Source organism: Protopterus annectens, chromosome 8.part0 (genome assembly GCF_019279795.1).
Source record: "Protopterus annectens isolate FY-2018-M chromosome 8.part0, PAN1.0, whole genome shotgun sequence".
In the NCBI taxonomy this organism is placed as follows: Eukaryota; Metazoa; Chordata; order Ceratodontiformes; family Protopteridae; genus Protopterus; species Protopterus annectens.
In genome coordinates, this window is record NC_056741.1 from 879,227,091 (window position 1) to 879,252,758 (window position 25,668).

Here is a 25,668-nt window from a genome sequence, read left to right on the forward strand (position 1 = left end):
GCAGGCTCAGGTTGTTCCTCCTCCGAGTCACGCTCTGCCTGTGATGGCCTTGGCAATGGTGGGGAGCTGTTTGGCCCGGCCCTATGTTGGTCCGGCTGCAGCTGTTTTCGCAGGATCACATTATGTAGCATAGCACATACCATGACAATTTGGGTACATGTAGTTGATGAGTACTGCAAGGCTCCACCAGATGTGTCCAGGCACCGGAACCGTGACTTGAGCAGCCCAAACACATGCTCTATTACATTACGTGTTTGTGCGTGTGCCTCATTATGGCGTTCCTGTTCAGGTGTGTGTGCATTTCTGATGGGTGTCATCAGCCACGGCAACAGTGCATAACCTGCATCCCCCACTAGGTGTCCATGTGGGATGTCCCCATTGGCAAATGTCTGGTACAGCTGCGTCAAATGCCAGATATGGGAATCATGGTAGCTCCCAGGGCAGCCAGCACACACATTCATTATTATGCCCTGGGCATCACACACGACCTGGCAGTTGATGGAGGGGAAGCCCTTGCAGTTAATGTAGCCCCTACCCCGCTCACCGGCTGGTGCTTTGATGCATATGTGCGTGCAGTCTATTGCACCCACTACCTCAGGGTATTCCGCTATCTGCTGGAAGAGATGCATATTGCTGGCCAATACCTCACGGGCATTGGGGAAATATACATGATCACCGACATGTGCTGACATGGCATCCAGGAACTGCTGCAGTACCCTGGAGGCTGATGCTTGTGATATCCCCATCATATCACCAGTTGGTCTCTGGAAGGTACCTGTTGCTAGTATTCTTAGGCCAACACATACCTTGGTTTCCACTGGGATGGGTTCCCCTCTGTTGGTTCTGTGTGTGAGGCATGGCCTGCACAGCTCGACAATTTGCTGCAGGAGGTCTCTGTCCACTCTATAGCGCTCTATCTCCAGCTCATGTAACCCCTGGTAGGTGACCCTGGGCCTGTACACTCTTCTCCGTCTCCTCACTGTGGGTTGTCTGGCAGCATTTCCATTGTCACAACCCTCAGCAAGTCTCCTATGTCTCCTTATGACAGCTATGGCAGCCCCTAGCATGTTTGGTCTGAGTGCAGCTTTTTCAGTTTTCACTTCTACTAGCTTACTCCTGTCTTGCAGTATCTCTTGAGAGAAACATACTGCAATGCTGTTTGCAGTGTTTTAAGTGCTGGGCTGGGCTTGTATTCTGCCTGTGTAATTGCCTGCTTCTAATTGTTTTCACCTGCTACCTCTACAGGTATTCCCTGCTAGTTTCCTACTATTTCTCCTGCTTCCTTTTCCTCTCTGTTTCCTCAGGGGGGAGCAGCGCGCATACCAGTGAAAACATGTTCATAGTGGCTACCCAGTCGTGCACACATGCTTGCACGGACTAGAATCTGCTTATTTGGGTTAAAACGCGCGCACACCAGCGCAAACAGGTTTACAGATCTTTAAACAGGCTCTTACATGCTTACTCTGCCTTACACGCGCTCATTCTGTCTTACTCACGCCTCCCAGTGCGCATGCATGTACAGCAAGAAACTCTGGTGTCGGCCACAGTGTACACCTTCTATTTCTTGACTTTCCCATGCTTATCTGTTGACACTCCTCTTTTTCTGCTGTGTGATTGATATATTTCACATACCACTTTGCTCCAATGAGCTTGCTTTCTTCCTGACATTCCCCCCTGTGATGTCACCTATCTCCTACTCTGTTACTCCCCCTTATCTAACTCTTACACTACACGGACTGTGCTCATTTGCTATGCGACAGTGTGATTCACTATCCTACCATTCATTTACATAGGATTGCCTACTAATAGTTACATGTCTTACACTCAGCTTCCCCCCTTAGCAACCACTAGACCGTGGCCATGTTGTTTTTGGTCTGCTAGTCCCTGCATTGCAAATCCATGCATTACATATAACCCACATTTGTGGGTTTCTAACCTTCATTTTTCAGTTTTATATAGTGCAGCCCGTTTGCGCGGGGCTGCGCTGCATTTAAACATCGCCGATCTCTGAAAAAAAAAAATTTTTTTCATGTTTGCATCGGTTTACCATGCCAATGGCCACATATTTGGCCATTGGCATGCTGTCTGTACCATTTGCACACTTTATTTGGAGCTGTTATGGCTCCGTTGTGTTATTTGCAGTAACATACTCAGTTGTCAACTGAGTACATTTCTGCAACTAACACAACTCTTACACGGGCTGGTTTCAGCTTCGTGGATCGCTAATCTACCTCATTTGCATGCCTTTCGGCTGCAAGTGGGTTGATTAGCATATCCACGCCCTGCCCGTGTAAGAGTCATTTTAGCTTTCTCTTACACGAGATTTAGGGCTGTTCCTGGATCGCGATGGCTGCATGTAGTCTTACACGGCTCTTGGACTCCGTGCAAGCCATCGTGAATCCTGCCCTGTGTTTTCTAAAACAGATGAGTATTACTTACTAATGATTCTAAAAATATATGACAGTGTGCATATACATCAGTTTTCTAATCCAGAACATGTTTCATGATTCACTACTTACAAATTTTCTTGTATTGCTTACAGTTTAAATACAATTTAAATTGTGTATTATTTTTCCCTGGGTCCCATCTGAAAATGAAATTTGCCCAAGCAGATTAACCTGATCAACAAAATGTAATTAAATAAACAAATAAATACCAGACTGTACTTTGGTATGACCTTCATGCCATCTATTTTACAAAGAATAATGGAAAACTTACTTATGCATTTGAGCACAGCTGTGTATCTGGATGATTTGCCGATTGTTAGAAAGACAGAAAGAAAGAACAAATGGCAAATAGAATATGTGTGACTTGTTCTGGACAGGAAAGAGGCAAGTCCTTTTGTAGAGTAGGTAAAAAACATTCAAGAGCCCCTCCCCCAACACAGACATGTGTAGGAGTTTCAGGACTTTTTTGGCTTTATTAATTATTATGAAATGTTCATACTGAACTAAACTATGTACTGTTTACCATGCTGAAAAAAAATGTGTCATGACAATGGAAACAATTCAAGTGAAAAAATACTTTCAGAAAATGTAGAGTGGTAGCTTGTAATAAGCTATTAGTACACTATGATTGAGTCACCAGAATGAAAATTAGGTGCAGATCTGATGTTATTTTTGTTTCTCAACTGATGGGTCTCAGATATGATCTTAGATCCAGCTCAGCCACTTCACTAGATTCACAGATCCATCTCTCAAACTCCTTCCTTACCCATAATGCCCCACCAACCTAACGTACCTCAGATCTTGTTTGCTGACATATTGCTTAGACGCAGACCTCATTCTCTTGAACTTTACAGTGAGTTCTTCTCAAAATCCCACATTTGTAAGTTGTTCTATTTATTCTAACTTATATCTATATCTCTTTTCACTCTCCTCCCTCATTTCTATAAGTTTTTTGAGTTCTGTCCATTAACCTATATCCCTTTATCCTCCCCATTTCTGTTGGGTACTCCGTAAGTACCATTGCTGGTACTTTATCTTTCCTTTCCATTAATTATTTTCTTTCTACCCTTGAGATGCCATTTATAATTACCATTGCTGATATTTTTCCCTTCAAATAATTTTTTCAAAAATAAAAATCTTTATTGCTTTTCTTTATTCCTCACTCTTTATTACAATGACTGATAACCCTACTGGATTTAAAAAGTTCATCTCCTGTGGGTGTAATATTCCCAGTTCTAGTAACAACAGGGAATGTGTCTATTGTCTTGGCACAGCCCACATAGACACAGACTGCTCTATTTGTGCTGGCTTTAATTCCAGGGCCCTTAGGGACGGGAAGAATAAGCTGGTCCTTAAAGGTCTTCCATCTTCCTCTTCCTGTCTGGTGATTGGGGCTTAAACCCCACCTAAGAAGTCTGAAAAGGGGAAGACTGATTCTACCACCAAGGACAAAGACTCTAAGAAGAGGTCTCTGGACCATTCTTCTACACTGGCTCCATCCTCTGACTGCCTACCTAGATTTCTTACAAAATTGGATCCAACACCTTTGGACTAGACTACATTGATTCAAGGTCCCCTTGGATATGGTTGCTGTGGTTTTCATGGGAGCTGATCTCCCCTCAGCTCCATTCTTCTTTTCTTCAGGAGTCACCCAGGAGGCATTCCAGGCCACCATCAACCAGCTCTTCCCTGAGGTCCTCCAGAGTTTTTCTGAATCATAAGTGGATAGGGTGATGAAGTTCCTCAGAGCTCAGATTCAGATGGGGGTGATCCTGTTTGTGTTTCACATCAAACCTGTGAGCCTACCCTTCTCTGAACTGATAATTATATCTCCTTCTCCAATCTGACCCCTAGTTCTGGAGCCCTAAGGATTTGCTCATCGTAGCTGAAGACAAGTGCTTATTCAACTCTCAGACAGCATCCCTGAGTCACCCAGCACTGATGTTGTTGGAGTGGGAGGACTCTTGGAGCTGAAGCATTGGTGTCAGCTCCACATGATTGGAATCAACTCTGAAGCTTTCTGCCCCTAGGGGCTTTGGTGCTGGACAGCTCAGGTCTGACTATTTTTTCAATGTGGAGTACAGAGGGAATTCAGAGTCCAGCAGTGCAGGGGTCTTCAGCTCTGGTATTGCAGGCTTCTGTTTCTCCTAGACACTCCACCTTTGAAGTAGTGGAGAGGGCTTTCTCTCTATGTAGAGACAGGACACATTTGCTCCCATTGGATCTTGCTTCTATTCCACCATTTGGTTTGAGTTCTGAGCCTTTCACATCTATTCCACTGGGACAGCCTTTGTAGGACTCCATGGCCACTTGTGATACCTCACCAAGGTATCCCACTGATGAGGTCCCTAGGAAAAGGACATGTAAGAGGAGACACCTGAATCTATCTTGGAAGACACTGATTTTACCCCCAGATCTCCACTTGAGGACATTTCCTTTGGAGAAATACTATAAACTGTAAAACAAAAAGGTGGCTGGCCTTACAAACCTCCTTTCCAGGAGGAGTCGGTGTTTTTGGAGGCCTTTGTGTCTAGCTTAGCTATGTCTTGGCTGACCTCTCCAGCTGATGAGCTAATACATCTGGTCTCACACCACACATGGAATGAACTAGATACTGTACAGCCAATCCTTAAGCAACCTGATACATACAAAAAACAGGGCACACTGGTGTAAAGGGGTCCCAGTGGATACAATGGTTGTGGCAGCAGCCACCAAGAAAGAGCTCACAGAGCAGAGCACATCTGTCCATCCCCCTAACAGGGAGTCTAAGGCCTTGGACAGATTTGGGAAGTGCATCTATGCCTCTGCAACTTTTGCCCTGAGGTTGTTAAATTACTTGGTACATTTTACCAGATTACGAAGAGATTTAATAAAGGAGCTCTCCAAATCTCTTTATGGGCTCATGTCCATGGACTACCAGAATAAGGTTTCTTCACAACTGACCACCATTCAGTCCATATTGAATACATCCATAAGATTTATTTCCCATGCTGCAGAGGACACCTTAAGGGTGGTGGGTTTAGGCATAGTCATCAGAAGACATATCTGTATGTGCTTGTGCAACTTTGTGGAGACCTTCAAGTCTTCCTTCATCAATGCTGTGTTTGATGGATATTCTCTGTTTGGCTCAAAAGTAAAGGAAATGCTCTGCAGAAGTAAGCAGAATGGAAAGACCTTGTCTGACATTGGGATACATTTCTCTACCCTCAAAAACCCATTTCATGGAATCAGTGAGGAGTTAGAAAAATATTAGTTCCATAAATCCTTATGATCCTCTTCAAGACTCGCAAAGAGACGGTTCTCCAGAAACGGGGGGGGGGGGAGTCTAACAAAGGGCAGAGGTAAGCAGCAAAACCGGGATTTCAGGGATTCCTTCATGGATAAACTCAGTCAATGCTCATGAAATGTTGCCCAGCTGTTTTTCTCTGGAGGCAGTTGAGGGGCACTTTTCTCTACACGTAGAAGCCGGGGCTTCCATCACAATAGATTCCTGGATGCAGAGGATATTTCATACCATTTTCTCAATTTCTTCTGACAAAAATGAGAAAGGTCCCTAATGTTCCACCCAATCAGAGGAACGAGGCAGCTCTGAAAATAAGAAAGCTGCTAGAAGAAAAGAGTCATCAAAAAAGTCCATCCAGACCAGATAGGATCCAGAATTTAGGTTCTTTGTAGTGCCAAAGAAAATGGAACTTGAGACCCATTCTGGACTTCAGCAAACTAAATCAATATGCAAGAAACTCAAAGTTCCAGATAGTCACGGTTCAGTCAATTCTACCTAGTGGTAAAAGTTATGAAAGGACAATCAGGATGTGTACTATCACATCAAAATGAACAGGCACTCCAGACGATATCTGCACTTCTGGTTGGGAGACCGTCCTTACCAGTTCAGAGCACTGCCTTTTGGTCTCACCACAGCCCCTAGGGTGTTTACCAAATGCATGGCAGTGGTAGCAGCTGAACAAAACTGCTGGAAGTTTCTGTATCTCAATAATTGGCTCCTGACTGCTCTGAATAGGCATCTACTTCTACAAGCAAGGGACTACTTGCTCCAGTTGTGCCACCAGCTGGGTAGAACAATCAGCTACAACAAACTAAATCTCTTTCCTACTCAAAACCTGGAGTTCATAGGTGCTTATCTAGACATAGTCAATTAGATAGTATCTCTACCTCTAGCATGAGTACAGACCCTCAGATCCCAGGTAAAGGAAATTATCTCACATTTGTCTCCACCAGAATTAGTTTTGCAAGCCTTAGGGTCGATGGCAGCAATGATAACCCTATTTCCATTGGCCAGATATATACAAATTCTACAGCGGACTTGTATCAGTTGAGTGGTTTATTTTTCAACGCCCTTAAGCACCCCAGTCAGGATTACACAGATAAGCAAGGATCATCTAATGTGGTGGACTCGGTCAAACAAAATTTCTCAGGACCACCCTTTCATTTTTTCATCACCCAGTGGCCACAGTGATCAAAAGACTATTCCCATCTGGGATGGGTAGGGTCATTTCTTGGGAAGGCTAGTCCAAGTTGCTTAGTCCCCTCAAGAGGTCAATTTGCATATCAATGTCCTGGAGATGAGAGCTGTCCCTCTAGCATTGCAAACCGTCCAAGATGCTCTAGACTCCAGGACACTTGTGACTCAATCAGACAATATGTCTGTGGTCCGGTGCCTCAGCAAATAGGGGGAACTAGATCCTACCCTCTTTGTTGGTTGGCAGTGAGAGTGTGGCAGTGTGTGTGGTCTCTTCTCACAACACATTTACTGGGAAGATCCATTGTGCATGAAGACAGCTAAAGCAGGTCCATTCTGATGCCTCCTGAGTGGTCTCTCAATATCAAAGTGGCAGAAAGAATATTCCATTGATGTGGTCAGCCATGTTGCAATCTGTTTGCTTCTCCCCTCAACAGCAAGCACAATAGGTTCTTCCCCCTGATTCGTCCTCCAGGGGAGTCACTGAGAGATTTCCACAAATGCTCCACAATCTTCTCCTTATCCTCCATTACCTGTACTCCCCAAGATTTTACAGAAAGCCTACCAGTTAAAGAGCTCAGTAATCCTCATTATACCTTTTTGGCCTCATAAAATCTGGTTTCCTTTCTTTGACCTCATCTACTGTATCCACCCTCGATACTGGACCCTAGTCCAAATCCCCTGCCTCATCCTACAGGGATAGTTCATCTAGACATAGCAGTCCTCAAGCTGACCACTTGGTTTCTCCATTTTCAGTGATGGCTGGACAGCCCAGGCTTTCTTTCCTGGTCTGACATATACTTTTGTCCTGTCCAAAAGCTTCCACTAGGAGGGTTTACAAAAGTAAATGGAAAAGATTTTCCATTTGGGCCCAACAAACAGATTTGGATTTCTTCTCTGCCCCAATTTCCACAGTTCTAGATTTTTTAGCATCCCTCTTTCCAAGATTAGGCTAGTTTTTCTACTATCACAGTCCATCTGGCTGCTATTTCTAATTATCATTCAGGTGAAAACAACACTTCTTTGGCATCTTCTAACTTGTGCAAAACCTTTCTGAAAGGTACCTTTTTACATAGGTCTCCAGTCAAGGACCCTGCTCCTCCTTGGGACTTGTCTATTTTACTTCAAAATTTGACTCAAAGTCCATTTGAACTCTGCCAAATCTGACCTAAACTTCTTCTTCCAGAAGACCCTTTTCCTAGTCACCATCACATCAGCTAGATGAGTATCTGAACTCCAGGCCCTTTCTTCCAAGCCTCTATACCTGGGCTTTCATAAGAACATGGTATCTTTACATACTAATCCATCCTTTTTGCCTAAGGTGGTTTCTAAGTTTAACATTGATCAGGTCATCAGTCTTCCATTTTTTCACAAACCTTTCCAGTAAAGGTAAACATATGCTGCATCTCTTGGATTTACACAGGCAAATTTGATTTTATCTTCATTGGAACATAGATTTCAGAAAATCTGACCAACTGTTTTGTCTGTTTTTCTCATAACAGACTGGGCATGACAGTTTCCAAAGTAACTTTAGCCAAATGGTTGACTGACTGTATATCCTTTGTTTATAAACAGAGAGGTTTGCCTTTGCCTAAGTAACCAGGATCACATTCAATGATGTCTATGGCACCTCTTCAGCCTTTTGGTCAAGAGCTTTGGTAGATGACATCTGTGCAGCTGCCACTTAGTCCATTGCTCATTACAAGTTGGATTTGATTTTTAGGAACAGAGCTGCCTTTGGCTCTACAGTACTCCACAATATCCTTCCATGACGAGCTGCCTTTGGCTCTGCAGTAGTCCACAATATCCTTCCATGATGACCAGGTTCATTTACCTGGGGACTTTGGCCATCAGTTGAGAAACAAATGAAAATGACAGTGTCAGACGCAAAAGATTTGTACTCAACATAATGATGGATCTGTGTTTGACTTCCAAGATGGCTGCACATTGAGTAACAGCTTAAGTCTTGTTATCCCAGTGTGACAACATAAACTCAATATAGAAGGCCAGTAGACTTTTGTGTTTATTGGTAAATTTCACTAACTGACTAGGAAGTGTACTGTCTTGATGCTAAGAAAAAGAAGTACAAAGCACCTAGAAACAAATTAGCTATAAAAAGTGAGGAAGAAACACTGACTGAGGAAAGTTCTGCAGCTGTTTAGAAAAAAGCAATGCAACCTCCAGACATGATCTCCAGTAACCTACAGGAAGATATAAGACAACTGCACAAGACCTGGTTAAAATAAACAAAACACTGATGGAGTATATCAACACAAACAACAAAAATCTGGAAAAATGGAATAAGCTTTAAATAGATATTCAGATGAGGTGTTAAAGCTGCAAAAATCAGAGGTTCAAATTTAAAAAAAGGCTGTCTGAATATGAGACTGCTCAGGAAGATATTTTTCAAAAAAAAAAAAAAAAAAACAATAGAATTAGAGGGCAGAGCATGTAGGGAAAACCTGAGATTTTCAGCTATACCAGAAAAGCTGGAAGGAACAGACTGCATTAATTTTATGAAAGCACAAATAAGCAACTGGACTGGTATTCCATAGCAGGAGCTGTTAGTTGAAAGGGCACATTGTGTGTATGCTCCAAAGCTGGTTATGACAAAGCAGCCTAGACCTTTAACAGTAAAGATGCAATCCTACCAGTGGAAAGAGTTAATTCTGGCAAAACTGTGTCAGAAGGACAAAATACTAAAAGTGGAGACAGCAGAGTTTTTGTGGAGTGATTACTCATTATACACATGGCAGAAGAGGCATAAATTCATTCCATTATTAAGGAAATGTCGAGATGCAGATGTGAGGTTCAAACTGTTGTCCCAGCTGGCTTCAAGGTATTCTTCCCAGGAGGGACAAAATCATTGTTTAATGAAATGCATGCAAAGGAGGAAATACAAACGTTTGTCCAACAAAAGTAAGCTGTGAAACAGAAGGAAATTCTGCTTCTTGTTCTTCTAGTAATAAAGACCACAGAGAGACTGTACCTGTAAAGCCCTTTCCACTGTTTCAACATAAAATGTTGGAGAGAAAGAAGGGAGCATGAGAATTGACAAGAAGAATCAATATTACTTTGGAAATGAAGCAGAAAAAGGACTTGGTAGATGGAGATGAAGTAATAAAATAAGTAACTTAATGTGGGATTACAATGCAATAACTGTATTTGTGAAATATGACAGAACAAGAATATCTGGAACTATTGCACTTTTTCAGAATTTATTGGAATTGTGTGGGACTCAAAAGTATTTGCCCTACTTCATGTCATTAATGCTTGGAAAAATGCTTTGGGGAGGGAAAGATAGGGAGAGAGTTTACTGTAAGTAAAGAAAACATTTTTTCTTAATAGTACTATTTTTGTGGTGTATGCTTTTCTGTATGTGCTATAAAGTGAAGTTTTCTCAGTTATGTTTAAGTGTAATGGCAGTTGTAAATAGATGATGTAGTTTCTTTTTCTCCCTTATGTCTTTCTTCTTGTTCAGTTTTATGAAACGTAGGCACTGCAATATAAAAAAAAGCCTGTTTAAAAGAGCATGACAAAAGAAAAATATTAATGTGCTCTTTTATCATTTTTGCATGGGGAATGACTGGATTAAGGATATTTGATTGATTTAGTAACAAGTTTTAAGAGAAAGCAAGTAATTGAAAAAGAGTATTAAATATGATGACACTTTTTTCTAGCAAATGAATGTATGCATAGTAGCAATTCTGTATTTGGCCCTCATGTCTCCATGGAAACAATCTGATAAAATGAAATTGACTGCCTGGTTCTCATGTCTCCATGGAGACAATCTGATAAAGAGAAATTGGTAACAGTCTGGTGGAGAGTGATTGGCTGGGGGAAAACAAGAAAAGAGAAACTGGCTAGGAAATACTGTTCTCCGAAAGCATTCAGGAGTTTTCCATCTGGGAGTGCCATATAGATAAGACAATACCAGTTAGCACTTAGTAGAAACAGAGGTTGCTACATGCATCTTAGCATGGATAACATTTCCTTTAGGTTAAATCAAGTCTGAGAATGTGGCTGTCAGTTTGGGACATTTGTTCCTATTAGGAGGTTCAGAACCACTACTCTCCATTATTACAACAAAGAACAAGTCCACCAGAACATAAACAGGGACCAGCACTTGACTCCGTGGAACACAACCAGCCACAAATGAATTTACCTGGGTTTTGTCTTTAATCAGACTTCTTCAGAATACAAATGACTAAAAAACCAAGTACAACCTTACACACTTAAATAGAAACAGGACATGAGATCATTAATTGATTGATAAATTAATAAACATCTCATTAACTTAAAGTGAACTAAACACACTAATACAATAAAAAGTACTGTATAGTGAATCATGTGCAGTACTAAATTTAAAATCAAAAACATATAACATACATTTAATAAATGCATCAGTTAAAAAGCCTTTTATCCAAGAATGTGCTTTAGTTTTAAAATAGGGGCAATGGTGATGTAATCATTAATGCCAGGAAATACCATGGCATTCAGTTTCAATTGCCACCTCATTTCACTGATGTCAAGGTGAAGATTGAGGACCTTCCCCTGTACATCCATAACCACCTGTTGAATGACACAAAATTGAAATGTATGCCCACTGTTTGATTCAATATACCTATACAATGCATTAGTTTTTTTCTTTAATCTTATATCTGACTGATGCTCCATTATACGATCTCTAAGGGCTCTACTAGTTTTACCAATATAGTACGCTGGACATTGACTACATAGTGCTACATACACCACATTCTTGATGTAACAGTCGAAATGTCCACTGAGCCTAATGGAAACACCAGCTACACTAAACTTAGAATCTGTAGGACATATCAAGGAACACACACATCTACCACATTTAAAATTACCTATGTTCTTCGCAGTGGATGTACTAGCGTTAGCTCCCTTCTCTAACAATTGCTTGAATGATGGTGCCTGGGTCTGTTGGAGCGTATCAACCAGCAGCTAGCTGAGCACACTGTGCAAATTAAGCAACTAGTAGAAAGACAACAGAGTGGACGTGGTTCTAGTAACTCCTTGGGGACCACAGATATTCAGCTTGGTTCCATGGCTACCAGAGGTATGGTGGCTGAAGGTTCTGGTCCCAGCCTCCCTGAGGTGAACACTGGAGTGGGGGCTCAAAATTCATTAATAGGAGACAAAAATAGAGTGGAAAATACAGTAGTAATGGATGTCATGAGATGGAAGGTAAACCAATACAATTTTCAGCAGAATGGTGTAATGCTCAACACAGGGAGGGCTGTTTTCAAGCCCTTAGTAGAGCGCTTGAAAGACTTTGAAAAGAAGTTGTTTGCACTAAAAAATTTACAAACTGAAAACTGCTACTTGCAAAAGAACATTAATTTGGGCTTGGTCCCCCGGGGTTTACATACTTGGAAGTATCCTAATGGGATCGAGGGTAAAAAAGACATGTTAGATGAGGTTCATAAGCTATATGATAGAGCAGGGTTTGAGCTTATGAACATCATCATTAAGCACAATGACCAGTCAATCGCTAAGTATTTGGTTGAGTTGGAGGGTGAAAATGAAAAAATTACTACAGATTTGAACTTTGAACACTATTTCACTAATTATAGCAACCTGTTGGCGAGTGTTGACTCACATTGTGCTGTCATTTAGGAGAGGAAATCTCATAAAATTGTGCGTGACACAAATGAATACAGATACAATAAAGTATATCCGCTTTCAGAAGGAAACTGCTCTGGGAGAGTTTGTTCAACCAATCGTGAACTGGATGGGGAAGAGGAAGTGATGACAATGGATGGTGGTATAAATACGCGTATGGTGGATGAGGGTTTCCCTTTAGAAGGAGGTCCGAGGTATTCGGAGAGGATCAAGGGGCGGAGTCAAGGAAATCAGCACCAAGGAGGTGGCGAAGTAAGTGATTTTCAGAAGCAGGGTGCAAGGCCAAAAGGAAGGTTTTATGCCCAGCAGCAGCACAATGGCAATCGGACAGAGTGGAGGAGGTAAACATTAATAGTCCAGTTTCGAATGAAGGTGAGGTTTCTGAGTTTTTAAAGCACCTTGAGAATTACGTTGGTACCACTGGTTTTCGGTTTGGAGAGGATTTAATTTATGTAGATGGGTGTAATAGTGGTAATTTAAACCTTTTGACTGAGACTGGTTTTCGTTCCACTAATGTTAACGTCAGTAGAAAAGGGGTAGGCGTTTCCAATGGGGCTTCTTGTAAGGAAGGTATTGACATTGACTTTTGCATTTATGAGCCTTGTGATGAACTGGTGTACAACAAAATCAGCGATGCGCATATGGGGGACTTTACTGACTATTTGTCAGACGATTTTGATGTCTGTACTGTAACTGAGCACCTTAATGATTTAAATGAAGGGTTTGGGGTTATTTTATCTACTGGGAGTGATGTATGTGTAGAAGTGCATGATGATAATGTGTATAAGATGTTGCCATCTAGTGGCGCAACTGTAAAATGTAATGAGGTATCTTGCATGAGTTATACGTTGGATTTTCAACTTGGTTCATCGGTTTCCCTGATTGATGGTGAGCTGATTGAGCCTAATATTGATTTAAATATTGGTTCAAGCACTGTTGGTTCCAGCGCAAATATTGAAAAATATTCCACTACTGGTTGGGAACGTTTTTATGTTCCCACAGTTGTCACTGAAGTGAATACGGGTAAAATGAATGCTCTTTTAAGTGATGGGCATCAGTCAATAGGTCATCCTGATGTTGCTGGTAACACTGTTAACATTTTGTGAGAAATATGTTGATCCTGATATTAGTGTTGAATGTACATATTCACATAGTATGAAAATTGAGCCTAAAGTGAATTTTAATACTGGGAAAAAACTATTTTGAATAGACTTAGTGAAAAAGACGCTGTGGCATTAATTTTAAGTGGTAGTGATTTAGAACCTGATATAATTTCTAGTACAGGTCAGGCACCTGTTGGCAGTTTTGGTTCATTGGTATTCTCTGGTTACAGGGAGGAGTATGACTTTAATGCTGATTTAAGTATTTATCTGACTCCCTTATCTTTAAGTCCAAATAATGATGTAATTATTGATAATGCTAGTAAATGTATAGGACCATCTATGGGTCTGGTGGATTTAAGCAGTGATGAGGGAATTGAATGCTTGATTCAAATAGCAGAGGAACAATTGAAAATGGTCAGCGGAGAGTGCATCAGTAACCCTTTTGTAGTAAGTAATAACTATGGTGATTGCAAAGTTTATAACTACTCAAATAAGGTCATCAATTCACGACATGTTGAGTTACTTTCAAAGGGATCTACCTTTGTTCCACTAGTGAGAAGTAACTTAAGTGATAGTTTGATTGATTTGAAGTTATTAACAAGAAAAATGAATTTGAAATTGATGTTTCATGACACTCCTGGCGGGCAAACGGCTGTTTTAAGAAAGCCTAGTAAATTCATGCCTCCTTCTAACAATACTGTGGGCTTGTTTGAAAAAGTTTGTGAACTTGATATAAGAGAATACATTAATAGGAGTAAGTCAGGAAGTGGATTAGAGGCATTTAGTAAGGCAAATAATTTAACTAGGGAAGAACATGTCCTATTAAATGAATTGGTTAAAGATCAGTCTATTAGGTTCGTGAAGCCAGACAAGGGTAGTGGTCTAGTTATTATGGATAGGAATGATTACATCAATCACATGTTGATTATGTTAAATAGTGACACGTATGAGGAAAGTAGTTTAAATCAAGTTAATATTGCTTATGCTAAAGTGAATTTGCTAGTGGAAGACTTGCTAATGCAAGGGCAAATTGATGAGTTGGAGTATTCTTATATCAACAATGAATATCCTGTGGTGAGTAGCATCTTTGGAATCCCTAAGATACATAAAGGGTTGGATAACCTTAAGGTTAGACCCATAGTTGATGGGAAACGCAGTAAGACCTGTTTCATAAGTAAATTTCTGGATTATCAGCTACAAAAAGGGATTAAGTTATTTGATTACATCACCAAGGATTCTTGGCAGTTTTTGGAAAAGCTAAGGACTGTAGAAGTTAGTGATAACACGATTTTGGTTACTATCGATGTTGTTAATCTTTTTTCTGTTATACCCAATGGCATTGGTTTAGAATGGTTGGAGCGGCAGCTTTTCAAAACTGGCTTATATGATCAGGATCGTATTAATTTACTCATAACATTAATGGAGACAGTATTAAATAATAACTTCATTTTCTTTGAAGATTTATATTTCAAGCAAGTCACAGGTGTGGCTATGGGGGTGGCTTGTGCCCCCATTTATGCCAACTACATCATGTCATTTTGGGAGCAGGAATATGTTTTTGCAAGCAGGTTTAAGTCTAAAATCCGGCATTATACTTGTTTTTTGGATGATTTGTTTATAGTGTGGGAGGGTAATGTTGAAGAAGTTAATTGCTTTATGGAGTACATCAACAATACAGTATATTTTTTAAAGTTCACTCATGCCTTTAGTAAAGAGGAAATTACATACCTAGATGTCAATTTAAAAATTGATCCTATTGAGCATACCTTTATCTCTGCTATTCATATAAAAGCTACCTTTTCAAACTCGTATCTTAGTTATTCTACTTGGCACCCTGACCATCAGATAAAAGCTATTGTGAAAGGTCAGATGGTCAGGGCTGCCAGAATGACTAGTGGTAAGTTGGATTTTTTGAGGGAGGTTGAATTCATTATGGGCATGTTTATAAGGAGAGGATACCCTGAGATGATGTGTAAGGTTATAGCTGATGAAGTTAAGCGAAAGAGAGCAAATGGTATGTACTGGGCTTTATTAAAGGGGAGATTCAACAATGAGACCCCAACAATAGGTACGGATGACACCATCCTTATGGACATCAACGAACTTGCAATTAGTGAAGCAGCTGTGGACAGTATGGATAAGGTGAGGCAGGAATGTGGTATTTACTTCATTACCACTTATTCATTTGATGCACCTTATATTAGGGACATAGTGCTTACTAATTGAAAATTACTTGGACTTGACAGGTTAGCATGTGAAAAGTTAGGTGGTCCCCCTAAATGTGTATTTAGAAAGGCACAATCATTCAAGCAATTGTTAGAGAAGAGAGCTAACGCTAGTACATCCACTGTGAAGAACATAGGTAATTTTAAATGTGGTAGATGTAGTGTGTGTTCCTTGATATGTCCTACAGATTCTAAGTTTAGTGTAGCTGGTGTTTCCATTAGGATCAGTGGACATTTCGACTGTTACACCAAGAATGTGGTGTATGTAGCACTATGTGGTCAATGTCCAGCATACTATATTGGTAAAACTAGTAGAGCCCTTAGAGATCGTATAATGGAGCATCAGTCAGATATAAGATTAAAGAAAAAAACTAATGCATTGTATAGGCATATTGAATCAGACAGTGGGCATACATTTCAATTTTGTGTCATTCAACAGGTGGTTATGGATGTACAGGGGAAGGTCCTCGATCTTCACCTTGACATCAGTGAAATGAGGTGGCAATTGAAACTGAATGCCATGGTATTTCCTGGCATTAATGATTACATCACCATTGCCCCTATTTTAAAACTAAAGCACATTCTTGGATAAAAGGCTTTTTAACTGATGCATTTATTAAATGTATGTTATATGTTTTTGATTTTAAATTTAGTACTGCACATGATTCACTATATAGTACTTTTTTATTGTATTAGTGTGTTTAGTTCACTTTAAGTTAATGAGATGTTTATTAATTTATCAATCAATTAATGATGTCATGTCCTGTTTCTATTTAAGTGTGTAAGGTTTACTTGGTTTTTTAGTCATTTGTATTCTGAAGAAGTCTGATTAAAGACGAAACCTAGGTAAATTTGTTTGTTGCTGGTTGTGTTCCACGGAGTCAAGTGCTGGTCCCTGTTTATGTCCTATTAGGAGGTTAAAAATTCAATATTTGAAGATGTACATAGTTTTGTGTGTTAGTATTTAATATATTTTAGTGGGGTATTTTTTGAGGGCTTTCATTAAAACAAAAGGTTTTGTAAGATGTGACATAGGCTGAAATGGATATGACAAGACATAACTATATAAAAGTTCAACCTGCCAAACAGTGTATGCATGTAACACAAAAGATGAAACTAGACATTTAACAAAAAAGGTGTTATACATAAAAGTGGGAGTAACTTTTTAATACGGTGATGCTTTTTGTAATGTCAATTGTCTCACAGGTAAATACAAAAAAAGAAAGAATAGTATGTTATATTAAAATGTAGACTGCAAATAGCTATGTTACAGGAGACACACACACACAAAGAACTGAACATGTGAATTTGATAAAGGTTTTCAGGATGGTTATTCAGCAGAATATATGGGACAAAGGAAAAGAATACTATGTTAATTGCAGGAAGAGCTCCAATAGTTATAGAAGAGAATAAAAGAAATAATAATGGCAGATTTGTAGTGCTAAGGGGCTACTGACAAGGGAGGAGGATTACACTAGCATATATTTATAGTCTACCTAAAACTGTTACATTAGCACTTAAGAAAAATCTGGGAGAGATAATCAGTTTTCAGCAAGGAATATTACTTATAGATGGGCACTGGAATTTGATTTGCAGCAGTGTAGATGTGTCTGGGGCATTCAGAAGGGAACATATAACAAAGGAGGGCAGACTTTTGAATAAATTTATGAAAATATTTGGCATGAAAGATGTGAATTCAGTAATAGGAGTTCAGAGTGAAGATACAACAACTGGACTAGGCTACACATTATTTATATGTCACAGGAACGTGTGCATTTAATTGAAGGTTTTGATATGCACCCAGTAACTATTTCTGATCATGCACCAATCTTCTTCTTTCAGCTTTTCCCAGTTAGGGGTCGCCACAGTGGATCACCTGCCTGCTCATGATTGGCAGTGGAGTTTTATGGTCCCGGCGCCCAACCTTCTACAGAAGGCACACACATGTATGCACTCACACCTAGGGCCAATTTAGTGTGTCCAATCCACCTACAGCATGTCTTTGGGATGTGGGAGGAAACCCACGTGGCCACAGGGAGGACATGGAGACTCTGCACAGAAGGCACCCCAGCTGATGTCAAACTGGAGAACCTCTTGCTGTGAGGCAGCAATGCTAACCACTGCACCACCATGGCCACCCCCAGATCATGCACCAATAATAAATAAAAACAATGGGTAATGAAATAAAAATGAGACACTGGCACTTTCCCAAATAAAAATGAGACACTGGCACTTTCCCACCTATCTGTTGAAGAGACAGGAATTTAAGGAATGGGTAGTGGAGATTACTAAGGAGCTATTCAAGAATAGAAATTACTTCTGGAGTGGGATAAAATTAAGGTGGAGTTTAAAAATAAAGTGGAAATAAAAGAAAGGGAGCTATGGTTAAGAAGTAACAAGAATTATTTTGAGGGACTGACATGTTAAACTATTGCAGGAAACAGGGAATCTCACAGAAGAAGAAGAGGATCAACTGCAGAATGCTAAGCAAAAAATAAGGTATTACCTTGATAATATAAATGAGTTTAGAAAGATTGCTGTTATGCAACTGTTTATTTTTTTTTGAAAACACTAGAGCACAAAAACTTTTAGCACAATGACTCAGGTAACAGAAAGTAGAAAAGGCCGTCACCAAGCTTGGAGAGCCTATGACAAGGAAGGTAACAAGAGATACTTTAGAGATATTAGAAATATTTTAGAAATTCTATGAAAGTCTGTGTAAAGCAGAGAAATATGGAAATCTAGAAAAGATACAAATGGAAATGTTTATGGAAGTATTAAATGTGCGGGTAGATGAGGCTCAATTACCAACAGTTAAGACAGGAGGAGATGAAATAAAATTGAGATGTATAACCAATCTACAGGAAAATCCCCAGGACTAGATGGTATTCCTGTGGAAGTTTGGAAGCTAGGAGGGAAGTAGCAACATCCTGGAAGATAACATTGGTAGCTGTAATACCTAAAGAGGGTAAAGATCCATCAGATCCAGCTTTATGCAGGCCCATTTCAGTACTAAACCATGATTATAAAGTGTTCATGTCTATAATGGCTAAAAGAATGGCAAGAGTAATGCCAAAATTGATAAATATGGATTATTGTGCTTTTGTGGAGGGGAGGCAAGCATTTGATAACATTAACAGAACATTGGTGATCCAGAGGGAAGCAGAATGTAAGAAAATGCCATTGTTGTTGTGGGTCTTGATTCAGAGAAAGCATTTGTCAGAGTAAGCTGGGATTTTTATGAGCAGGGCAATGGAAGCATTTGCATTTCCTGAAAAAAAATTATAAGGTTGATTAAGAGGATATATGAGGGTTCATGGACAAAAATTAAATTGAGTGGGGTCCTCTCTGATAATTTCTACTTGAGCAAAGGGACCAGACAGGAGTGTCATCTTTCCCCTTTGTTACTTGCATTATATTTAGAGCCATTGGCAAAGAAAATAAGGGACTCAGAAATTCAAGGATATAATTGGTATGGTAGTAAAAAAAACTGTCTGTATTTGCTGATGATACAACTGTATACCTGAAAAAACAGAATGAGACATTACAGTGTTATGGAGCACTTTGAGACAGGTAAAAATCTTTTCAGGATACAAAAATTAATGAAGCTAAAACAAAGGCAATAGCAGTAAATTATGTACCCACATAAGAGTTGGTTCAGCAGTATCCATATTTATGGGGACATGATAGCAAAGGCAATAGCAGTAAATTATGTACCCACATATTAGTTGGTTTCACCAATATCCATATTTATGGGGACATGACAGAATAAAGCTGTGATGCCTCTGCACTGGCACAGTAATCAGGGAGCCTCAATCCTCACCACTAGCACCAGTGATGGACGTACACATTGGGAGGATGACAAATACACACATAGTAAAGTACAATTTCCCTTAAGCACACACAGAGGAGACGGTCAATCTGGGGATGATTTCTCCCTCTTTCTCCAGATCCCCAATAAGACTCCCCACTGGCACAGCTATATGGTTAAGATCTCAGCCGAGCAGTCAAGCCAAAACCTCCAGCACACTCTGTGTCCAATCAGTGCTTCATGTCCCTGCTCAAGTAGCTGATACACACTTTGAGATTTGATTTATATACAAACACACGTGCACACACACACACACACACACACACACACACACACACACACACACACACACACACACATATACATTCCTGGGAAAGGCTGGCACATTACTAGCTATGCCCCTTCTGCCCAGACTAAAAGATAGTTATCACTGCCACCAATCAGCTCTTTATCAGTTACTATAAGGCTCTTCCCAAAGAGTGACTAATCCTACTGTGTGATGTTACTATTACCCAAATGGTGTGACCAAGGCCAAGGCTATTGGAGTGACCCATACAGTGTCACCAAATACATATGCAAGTATTCGATAAGAGCTTAAATATCTCTAAACAAGCCAGCCACAATTAAAAGGTTTAAATATAATTAATAATAAAAAGCAAGACAATACTCAATAACTCAACACAGTGACTACAGAGTTAAGAATCACAGGAAATATTTTAAAACAACATTGCAGGACAGTCTCAAATACAGAAAACATCTAAACTAATCTTTACTATATTCCTATCTATATCTAAGAGAGATTACTGTACCCTGACTACTCACTATTAGCAAGGCAAGTGCTGATGAGAGGATGTTTCCAGGTCCAAAGACAAATACAAAATATACAGTCTCTGAGAGAGTCCCCGAATTAATATCAAAACATTACTGCTGGGTCAGCTGGATAACATCACTCTGTCACCTGCCTTCAGTTCCCAGGCTAACAGAAACTAAGAATTTTTAGCATCAGCTGCTAGGAAGTCACAGAGCAATAAAAACACTTTACATTTTAAACCTAGTAATTATTTCAGTTTCAAGACAATAGAAAGAAACTTTTATCCCTAGACATCCTGTCTCCTTCAGTGAAACTGAGAGATAAACACAATCGTAAAACATTCTGTTCTTTTCCAGTAAGGTACACTGTAGTTACATTCTTGAAGCTCAGTACATAACATACAGTTCAACATACACTTCTGCACCAGTAGTTTAATATACACATAAGTTACAGTTATCTTACATTTGTAAGACAAGCATATGAATCATATTAATATTCACAAATAACATATGATTATTTACAAAATTCCAGATAGCCAGGCTGGCAGTGTCACAATTCTATATAAATCATATTAATATTTAAGTGACATATAATTATTTACACAATTCCAGATAGCTGGACTGGCAGTATTTCCCTGGTGTCACATTTCTCCCTTCCCCGAAAACACAAGCTAGTTTTTCAAGTGACTCTTGAGAAACATTGCTTGAGAAGGTTCAGCCTATCTGGGAATACCTTACCCCATTCACTGTCTTGAGATACCAGCTGTCATGCCACTGCTGATCTCAGTACCGTGCTGCACTGTCCAATCATATGCCTGCAACCCTAGGCTCCACCATAGTAATTTGGGATTTTCCTGGCTGCTCCCTGTAGCCATAGATCCCCCTCAGACTCCTCCTGCCTTGTACTGCAAATACTTAGCACAAGGACCTCCCTGTGGTAGTAAGTTTCATCTGCCTCCTGCCTTCTGCCTAGCAGTTCTACCATGTAGTTGTAGTTAACATCACTGACCTCCTTACCACCTTGTAGGGTCCCTCCCAGGCTGCCTGCAGTTTGTTGTGTCGGAATGAGAACCATTATCTGCTGCCCTGCAGCATACTCTCTAGCTTGACCATTCCTGTCATACCAGATCTTTTTCTGCTGTTGGGCTTCTGCCAGGTTCTCCTGGGCCAAGCCCATGAGTTATCTCAGCCTTGTCCTGAGGTTTAGGACCTATGCCGCAACAGACTCCTTGTGGGATTCACACTCACCCTCTTACTCATCTCGAATCAAATCTAGAGGTCCCCTCACCCTATGCCCATACAGCAACTCAAAGGGTAAAAAAACCTGTGGATTCCTGTGTAACCTCTCTGTAAGCAAACCATAGATGGGGCAAACATTTGTTGCAGTCCCTCTTAAACTGGTCTGCAAAAGCCCGTAGCATGGACTTTATGTAGAGTTTTCCCTCTCAACAAAACTATTAGTCTGGGGGTGGTCTTTAGGTGCTTCACCCCATAGTACTTCCACAGACAAGCCAGCAGGTCTGACATGAAATTGGCACCTCTGTCAGTTAGTATTTCTTTTGGGAAACCTACCCTGCTGAAAATCTTTAACAAAGCATTTGCCACCTCTTCTGCCTCAGTGGAGAACAGAGTCACTACCTCAGGGTATCTGGTAGCATAATCTACTACCAGTAGGATATACTTTTTCCCTGTGGAACGTGGGATACTCAGAGGCCCCACAATATCCATAGCTACCCTCTGAAATGGCTCCTCAATCATAGGCAAAGGCATCAAAGGAGCTTTTACCTTGTCTCCTGCCTTGCCTACCTATTGGCATTGCTCACAGGTCCTGCAGTACCCTGTTATATCTCTGGAAATCCTAGGCCAATGTAAGTTCTGCATAATACATCTCTTTGTATCTTTTATGCCCATATGACCTGCAAAAAAAATATCATGTGCTATGGTTAGAACTGCCAGACAGTAGGCTATGAGCACTACCAAATGCTATATTCTCTCATCCTCTAGCCCTCCCCTCAGGGGTCCACTCTCTATACAGTAACCCTTTGTCCCAGTATACAGATTCTCCCTTCCCTTGAAAATCAGGTGTCTCACTAGCTACCTCCCCCTCAGGCCTTGTAATGTAGGGTCTGAGAGCTGAGCCTGTCTCAACTCTCCCTCTGTAACCCTTCCCAGCTCCCCTTCCCCAGAAGTCTGGTATTCTTTGACAGTGGTGGCTCACTGTCAGCCTGGGTACTACTACTCACCACTGCCCTTGTAGTCACTCTGTCCAAGGGAACATCAGTACCCACAAGCAGCTGTGGCTCACCTTCATTCTCACTCCCACAAGGTAGATTCCTCCCTGAAGTAACCACCTCACTAGTCCTGGCTGCAAGTGTGCAGTCTGTCTAGATCTCCCCCAGGCTATCAGACCCACAAGCTTGTCTCCAAGCCTGATTGCGTGTAGCTGCATGCATACATGGTACTGCATTATCAAAATCATTCCCTATCAGGACATCTGCAGGGATATCCTCAAACACACCTACTTGCTTGTTTTCTTTTCCACCCTCCCAGTCAAGGTGAACCCTAGCCAAAGGTATTTGGAAAGGGCCCCCCCCTAAAGCTCTGACTGGAGTAGACTGAATAAGCAAATAGTGCTCCTCTGTATCCATTGCAGGCTTCACAATTGTAGGTCAGAGGCTGTCTCTCTCTTAGCCATGGCCTCTTTCCCATTCACTAAGATAAGTTATAACCTCTTGTGGTAGTTTGGTACCCATGTTGTCTCGAGACAACCGACTGTTGGCATTTTGTCATTCCCACTTACTGTCTCTCCCACCTTTTGTTCCCCACCTTGCCTCTGTGGATATCTATATGCTACATGGCCCCACTGGTTGCTTTTAAAACATTTAACCCTTGGTCTTGGACATGTACCTGGACTACTGTCTTCCCTTGCTACTGGCAGACTCTGTTGGGGCAGTCTGGGCTGCCCACCATGGGTTCCCTTAGACCCATGAGCAGCACTGGGTGTCTCTTTCCTGTGCAGTGGTGTCCTGCTTGCTAGGTATAGGTCTCCCTTCTTCCCCAACTCATCAGAAGTAGCACATTGTCTAACAGCTAACCAGATCCTCATGTCCTCAAGCAAAGTGCTAAGGGCTTGTTCCCTCACCAAAAGGTCTGCCAGCCCTTTAAAAGTGATATAAAATAAAAATAAATGCCGCTGAGCAAAACAATGGAGGATATAAAGGAAGTACAGTCTCAGAGATCTTCTAAACCCAATGGCCAGTGAAAATAATAATCCAAAAGCAGGCAAAACTTATTGAGAAGCAGGTTTATTTGTAAAATCAGGTTAGCGCTTTCGCAATAGCTTCTTCAGACCTTATCACATAAAGCATCAAAAATCACTGCTTAAAATAAACAAAAAGGCGCCAAAATCCTATCAACATGTAGACTACCCTTCCTCGTATGGTACACATGCTCACGAATCCTATCCCTTAGTGTCCGATTGGTCTTGCCTACATAGTAGGCTGGACATACTGTACAACAAGCTAGATAAACCACATCTCTGGACATACAGTTACCTCTCGTTCTGATATGGTAAATGCCAGAGCCATAGGGATAGTTGAAGTCAGGGTCAGTCGCTATATATGAACAAAAATTGCACTTATTACAGGTAGTCATATAGGGACCTGATGGAATAAAAGGGTCATGATGTATCCTCGGGTAGCAGAGCAAACTCTTCAAATTCTTTTTATTACGATACACAAACTTAGGTCGATCACCTGTAAGGCTCTTAATAGTTGGATCTACTGATAGAACATGCCAATGCTTAGAAAAAACATCTTTAAGTGTACCAACATCTCTGGTATAAAAAATGGGAAAAATAATTCCATCATCTAGATGAGATCCACTCCTATTACTATTTAGATCGTTCCCTACGTCACCTTTGTATACTTCCATAGCCCCTTCAGAAAAATATGGTTTCGCTCTATCTACCCTGAGATGCTGAATATCTCCCATCCCTCTAGAAATGTCAAAGTGGCTGTAGCCACGTTCCATTAACTTGCTGCTAAGATCTCCTAGTTCACTCTCCAGGTGAGAATCCAGGGGTGTGTATCTGGACATCCGCATGGATTGTCCCTTTACTATGTTCTTATATACATAGCCGGGATGCATACTTGAACGATGTAACAGTGTGTTCCTATAGCAAGTCTTGCGGTACACACCCGTACCATACGAGGAAGGGTAGTCTACATAATGCACTATCTAAGCACACGAATGAGGAAGGTATAGAGCATCAATTCAAGTTTAGGATATTAGAACAGATTTCAAGAACACATAGGAGAGGGGACATCAGCAATTACACAGAGACTAGGGAAATCCGTTGGATCATCAAGTTCAGGGCTGACTTAACACCAGGTCTGAATGGAAGGGTTCCCATACGCCCACTGCTGAAATCCAGGAGGTTATTGGTTAAGAGATGCTAAGAGTTTCATAATTTAACACTATGGTCAATAGGTTTTATTTAATTTCTTACATGTATATACGTATATTTTTTTTATATATATTTTTTGTTTTTTATAATGATAACTGTTTGCTTATATGATTTTATCTAGATGTATTTATATACTATTGCATCTACTAATTGTCTATGGGTATTTATATACAATGTTTTTAATGGGTTTAATGAGTTATACACCTTTAAGATGTTGATAGGATTTTGGCGCCTTTTTGTTTATTTTAAGCAGTGATTTTTGATGCTTTATGTGATAAGGTCTGAAGAAGCTATTGCGAAAGCGCTAACCTGATTTTACAAATAAACCTGCTTCTCAATAAGTTTTGCCTGCTTTTGGATTATTATTTTCACTGGCCATTGGGTTTAGAAGATCTCTGAGACTGTACTTCCTTGATATCCTCCATTGTTTTGCTCAGCGGCATTCATTTTTATTTTATATCTCTTTGGGTTTGGTGCTCCGCTGAGCATTAACTCCGCTGGCTCATTTGTTTTTACTTTTGTTACTACGAGCCCTTTAAAAGTGATGATCTGACATCCACTCACTCACCCACCTATGAAAATAAGTGCTTAGTTCAGCAACATAGTCACACACACTTTCATCTGCCTTGCGTTTATGTTCATGAAACTTTTTTCTATAAGCTTCAGATGTTAACTTAA